This window comes from Sturnira hondurensis, unplaced genomic scaffold (assembly GCF_014824575.4).
Source record: "Sturnira hondurensis isolate 20B ecotype Veracruz unplaced genomic scaffold, ASM1482457v3 Scaffold0019433, whole genome shotgun sequence".
Lineage (NCBI taxonomy): Eukaryota > Metazoa > Chordata > Mammalia > Chiroptera > Phyllostomidae > Sturnira > Sturnira hondurensis.
The window spans coordinates 858,717-865,467 of NW_028092064.1; the positions used below are offsets into that span (position 1 = coordinate 858,717).

At 40.8% G+C, this 6,751-nt stretch overlaps 1 protein-coding gene across 3 annotated transcripts in view; it reads right to left on the reverse strand.

Annotated features, from left to right (window-relative positions):
- CKAP5 (cytoskeleton associated protein 5) overlaps positions 1-6,751 on the reverse strand; it is a 94,091-nt gene extending 87,340 nt beyond the window's left edge. For all 3 annotated transcript variants that reach the window (XM_037028017.1, XM_037028016.1, XM_037028014.1), the window contains exon 1: positions 6,680-6,751. The gene's annotated coding sequence lies outside the window, so the exon portion shown is untranslated. The remainder of the gene's footprint in view (positions 1-6,679) is intronic.

Genomic DNA, 6,751 nt, shown 5'->3' on the forward strand with positions numbered 1-6,751 from the left:
GGGCCAAAGAAAAAAAATTGGGACAACTATAATAGCATAATCAATAAAATGTATTTTTTAAAAAAGGAAAAGAAAAATAGTAATATTACTACTTAACCTGGCAAACACTACCTTAACCAAGTGATCATGATTAACATCATCAGTGGTACGTAGATATTACATATACCAATTATGAAAAAATGGCATTCTGTGGCATTCTTTCCAAAAACATATAACCCTTGTTAAATAGTGAGAAAAACATCAGACAAACCCAAAAGAAGGGACAATCCACAAAGTAAATAACTACTAGCCCTCAAAATTGTCAAGGTCATGAAGGTAAGAAAAGACCGTCAAATATCAGAGAAGACTCAGAGAGATGATATCTAAATGCAGTGGGTTACCCTGAACTGGATCCTGAAACAGAAAGGCAATATGAATAAAAAACTGCAGAAGTCCAAACAAAACACGGAGTTGAGTTAAAAGCAATGCATCAATGTTGGTGTCTTTCTTTTGACAAATGTACCATGTGAAATGTTAACAACAGGGCAAATTTGGGTGAGAGGTATACAGAAATTCTACATATCTTCCCAGCTTTTCTGTAAATCTAAAATTATTACAAAATAAATGTGATTGCGCTACCAAACTAGGTAGCTCAGTTGGTTAGAGAATTGCCCTGACACATTGAAGTTGTGGGTTCAATCTCTGGTCAGGGCACATGCAAGAAGCAACCAATGAATGCATAAATAAGTGGAACAACAAACTGATGTCTCTCTCTAAAATGATTTTTAAAGTATATTTTTAAAAGTTCTCTCTTTAAAAAGACATCATTTCTCTTCAAAAAATTCAAGGTCATGAAAAAGCAAAGTTTTTAAAAAGAGGGAGCACTGCACACCTACTAAGAATGGGCCAAGTCCACAAAAAAAAAACCAGATAAAATTAAATGTTGACAAGGACATGGAACAAAAGGAACTCTCAGTCACTGCTGGTGAAAATGTAAAATGATACAGCCACTTTGGAAGACAGTCTTGACAATTTCTTACAAAGCTAAACACTGTCTTACTACATGATCCAGCAATCACACACCCAGGTATTTACCCAAATGAACTGAAAATGTATATGCACACAAGAACCTGTACACAATATAGACAGCAGTTTTGTTCAAAATAGTCAAAAACTAGAATGCCCAAGATATCCTTCAACAGGTGAATGGATAAACAATCTATGGTTATATCCATACAATGGAATATTATTCAGCAATAAAAAGAAATGAGCTATCAAGACACAAAAAGGCATGGAAAAACCTTAAATAGATATTGCTAAGTGAAAGACACCAGTTTAAAAGGGTAAATGTTGGGCCTGGCTGGTGTAGCTCAGTGGATTGAGCGCGGGCCTGCAAGCCAGACAAGATCGTGGTTCGATTCCCAGTCAGGGCACATGACTGGGTTGCAGGGGAGTACCCAGTGGGGGACACATGAAAGGCAACCATACATTGTTATTTCTCTCCCTCTCTCCTTCCCTTCCCCTCTAAAAATAAATAAAATATTTTTTAAAAGGGTATATGTTGTATAATCCCAATTATATGTCATACAGGAAAGGGCAAAACTATGGAAACAACAAAAGCATCAGTGGTTGCCCTGGGATAGAGGAGAAAGGAACGGACAAATAGGTGAAGCACAGGGATCTTTTACCGGCAGGAAACTATTCTCATGATACTGTAATGGTGGATAAACATTATGCACTTTTCAAAATGTAAAGAATGAACATTAACGTATGCTAATTAGAAGGTTGGGGGAATTCCAGAAAAGAATGCAAACTGTGACAAAAGAATGTAACTGTATTACAAATGCAACAACCTTCCTGCAGGGGGTGGGGTAAAAGATGCTGACCTAGGTAACTTTGGAAATGCATGGAGTCTGTAAGGCTAAAGGCAAAAGGAACTGCATAAAACACCGTACTCTGTTGATAAAGTTCTTTCCCATGGGAGAATGGGTAAACAATTCTGATACTGCTGTATGTGTATTCTGGAAGTGAACCATTATGTAAATGAATGGTGGACAGTGAAAGCCAGGTTTCTCACTGTTGACGTGGAAATTCACAGATCAGCAAGGGGAGAAGGCTATAATGACCTATGTGGTAAATAGATTGGAGTTACAGGTATGAGTAAGAACTCATGTGTAACTTAATGTAGTTATAGACCGCTACACATAGAAATATTTTAGACATGTCTATTTACACTAGTTAACATACACACATATATTGATTTGCTCTGTTAGCTGAGAGGTCCTAAAAGAAAAAAACACCCCAATAGCAATCAGAACTCTTAGTGCCAAGATCTGGTTTCTTATACCATTTTCCAATAAAAGGAACCAAAGCTCCTTGGAGAAATGAGGATTTAGCACTGTATCAAGGAATATACAAGATGAGCCCAGAGCATCTTGCAGTGCCAGTAAGGAAATGCTAAAAAAATAACTAAATAAATAGCCTACAAACACACACACACAAATGCTGATGTGCGTATGTTAGAAGGGCACAGAAGCCAATTAAAAGAGCTCCCAATGGAGAAATCTGGATCAATTTGAGCAACAAAATAAAGTAGTATTTGGAATGTAACTCAAAATATAAAACATATATCTTTTAACCCACACTTATATAAATTCCTGTCTAAATTAAAAAATGATCAAAGAACCCTGGCCAGATAGTTCAGTTGGTTAGAGCATCGTCCCAATACACCGAGATTGAAGGTTTGATCGCTGGTCAGGGCACATACAGGAACCCACCAATGAATGCATAAATAAGTGGGACAACAAGTCAACATTTCTGTTTCTCCCTCCCTCCCTCTCTAAAAATCAATCAGTAAATATTAAAATGATAGAAACAAATTTTTCATTCAGAAGAATTTCAAATATTCCAAAGGACAGGGAGCCTAACTCCTCACTCCCTAAATGGTGGCTGCACATAGTTCCTTCCTTCCCAAGACAGTATGGAGAAGGAACTAAGAGTAACTTTACAGTGGAGAAAACTGACAGACACTATCAATACTTTAGTAGCTGAGCAAAGTCAATATCATCAGTCACAAATCATGTTGATAGTATGTACCCTTGGTACTTGATGACATTTTATCTCTATCATGTTCCTCCCCAAAACCTCCTATATCCCAGTCTAATCATGACAAATATCAGATAAATTCCAACAGAAAGGCATCCTACTTAACCAATATCCCTAAAAACTTCTATAGATGTGAAAATTTTTTTTAATTGAAAAATGAAAGAGTGGGGAGGGAGGGAGGATGGGGAGCCAGGTCTACTTTCCCTTTCAGTAGACATGAACATTAAAACTATCATTTTTCCACTTTTCTTAGTTGAAGACTTTCCAAATTCATCTGTTCAGACATTGCTCCCATCCAAAGACACAGCAACACAGCCAGCTTTACTTATACACTATCTTTATCATTTGATTACAAGGAGAAAACTATGACGGTGTGGGCCAATTTTGTTCGACAAATTTTTTAAAATATTTTATTTATTTTTTAGAGAGAGGGAAAGGGAGGGAAAAAGAGGGAGAGAAACATCAATGTGTGGTTGCCTCTCACGTGGCCCCCATCCGGGACCTGGCCTACAACCCAGGTATATGCCCTGACTGGGAATCGAACCAGTGACCCTTTGGTTTCCAGCCCACACTCAGTCCACTGAGCTACACTAGCCAGGGCTCGACAAATATTTTTTGACCGCCTTTTTTGTTTCAAGTACTGTCTGAGGCACTGAGGTAATTGTACAGATTGGGGAAAAAATCTCTGTTCTGCTTTCATTTCTGTGAGGAAATCGGACAATATATAGGCAAACAATGAATGACCTATCAGATAGCAATAAATGCTACAAAGTAAACAAAAAGGAAAAGTAAGGTGAAAGTGACCAAGAGGGCTACTCTAATTGGGAGCTGAGAAAATGCCTCTTTAAGGACATGACATTTGAGTTGAGACCTGAGTGGAGCCTGTATACAAAGACAGGCTTGAAGGAGGGGTGCAGCAGGATGAGAAGTTCCAGGAGGAGAAGAGCAAATTCAAAAGCCAAAAAAGAATAAGCTTAATGTGTTCCAGATTTATCAAGTAAAGAGGGCAACTGCTCTGATAGGAATGAACTAACATTTTCTGAACTCTAGAGGTAAGAATATGAGAATCGCTTAAGAATCTCAAAACTCTGCAACACTGACCACCAGGAATCTACCAATGATAATTAGATCAAGAACTTAATTTTGTACTTCCCCGTACTGTGCTCCCCAACTGCCACAGCTATACATCCCTCATATGGTAATACTGTATTTTAAACTGCTCCATCTTCCTTCTAAAAACTACCACATCTATCATCCATATTTCATCACGTCTCTGATAGAAGTATTAACAATGGAGATTCTACCCAGAAATGCTCCTGAATTCTCCCTAACAGATCCCATTACTTCATACAGTACAGCTGTAGATTTAAAAAAAAAAAAGGGCCCTGGAGACAGACTAACTCACGTTCAAATTCAGGTTCTATCAGTTGCATGACCTTGACCAAGTTGCAAAACCTTTCTGAGACAGTTTTTCTCATCTGTAAGAAGTTGTATTAAAAATGATAAAATATGGCACCTAATGAGCACTTTAATAAATGTTAGCCCCTACTAGGAAAGTATTTGAGCATTGGTTTGTTCAGTAATGAGAGCTGGGCCAGAGAAATTGTAGAAGCAAATTGTTCGAGACACAAAACTGTCAAACTTCCTTAAGTCAGGGGCTTTGTCATTTTCTGGTTCACTAGTGTATTCCCAGAATCTAGAACAATGTTCAACAGATTGTTAACCTCTGGCATCAACCTCAATATTTGATGAATGAGTGAATGAGACTCCATTAAGTCAAAGAAGGCTAAGAAAGCCTGGCTTTACCCCAATACAAAGAAAAGGTTTAGGCCCCGGCTGGTGTGGGTCAGTGGATTGAGTGCCGGCCTGCAAACCAAAGGATGGACGGTTCAATTCCTGTTCCCAGTCAGAGCACATGGGTTGCAAGGCAGGTCCCCAGTAGGGGGCGCGCGAGAGGAGCCACACACTGATGTTTCTCTCCCTCTTTCTCCCTCCTCCTCTGTCTAGAAATAAATAAAACCTTAAAAACAAAGTTTTCATCCCTCAAGATCTTTAACAATACCGTAAGGCATTATTAAAGATGTTTGTTATTTTTAATTGCCTCCCCCAAACCTAGAATTGTATTCAGTATTAAGATACTCAAATTTATTGTAATTAAAACTTAGCTACCAAAATTGAGCTGTCAGCTGTAGAAGGCTATACCACTGTTCATAACTCAAAGTTGACGACCAAGACTTTAAAAGTAATAAAGTATAAGGTATATTTTTATGGACTTCCTTTGCTTGCCACTGCCTGAATGAACAGACTTTAAAAACTTGTGTAAACTTCTTTTGAGTTTACCAACTAGGTTTAATTTATATTGCCAAAAGAAATCAATTTCACCTTTTCTACATCAAGTTCTAGGAAAACAACGTTACCGTATGTCAAGTCACTTAAGAAAAGTCCCAATCTTTTAGACTTAAAATTTTCCAAAGATTGGCAGCTTGATTTATTGGCTCTTTAGGTCAAAGAAGGACTTTTCAGGGTGAAGAAATGAAGATGGGAGGAGTTCACCTCTCTAAAAATGAGTTTTCAATTACTATAATTATGTATAAAATAAGACAGGCAGGCTTTCTGGGCCAAGATTTGATGCCTTGGTTCCCATGAGAAATACATTAGAGCCATGCATAAATTTGGGGCAAGATCTGCAAAAACTACTTCACCCTCTAATGTTGAATGAAAAACCTCATTTGTGGAGATTCATCGATGTAAATGTTTTCTAACACACAGTAGCCACTGTGGCGACATCACTTCCATCATTTTCTATCCCAGATACAAAACGGGGTACATTTAAATCCTGCCTGACAATTACCACGATTGCAGGATAACAACTATCTTAACAGCCAAAGACTGGTAAGAGCTAACAAGTAAGAAATCTAGTTTACCAAGCCCCCACCTTGAAGTACCAAGCCCTACTTAACCTAAACTGCTGGCTATTGTTTTGGTCTCCCAAACGTTCAGCGCTGGAAAGATACCTGAACTCTACTGACACCTTTTGAGAGAGAAAGGCGTAAGGGCGGAGCGGTATGATCGGAATTGTTAAAATCGAAGCAAGCCGGTATGGACACAGGTGCACAGGCAGGCCCGATGCCGCTGTCCTTGTCAGGCTCTGAGGTGACCAGGGCCTTAACAACCATTACGGCGCTCATAGACTCTTACTCACTCATTCATTCATTTAACAATCACGCGATGGGCACTGCAACAGGGCCGTTTCGCCGGGCCCCCGCCCCAGTCCCGGAACAACCTCAGCCGCCAGGCGCGGCCCTACGCTTCCCGCATCCCTCGGACGCTGCCGCCCGCACCCCATCGCGCCACGCTCTAGTCACTCCGATCCCAGCCCCGGCCTCATCCGCACCAGAGCGCCCACGCCCCCCACCCTCCCAGCGGTGGGTCCAGGGCCTCCGCCCCGCTTCCCCGCGTCAGACCCGCCGGGTTCGTGCGGAGAGGGAGGCACGCGTCCGCGGAGGCCCAACGCCCGGGGTCCAGGGACGCTCCGCGCACGCGACGCCCGGATCCCGGGGCCTGAGCGGGTGGGTTGGGCCCACCGGCCACTCACCTCCGCTGGGTCAGAACCGAGGGGCCCTCACTAAGCCGTTTGAAACCGCTTGGGCCGCCGCACACCCCGCAG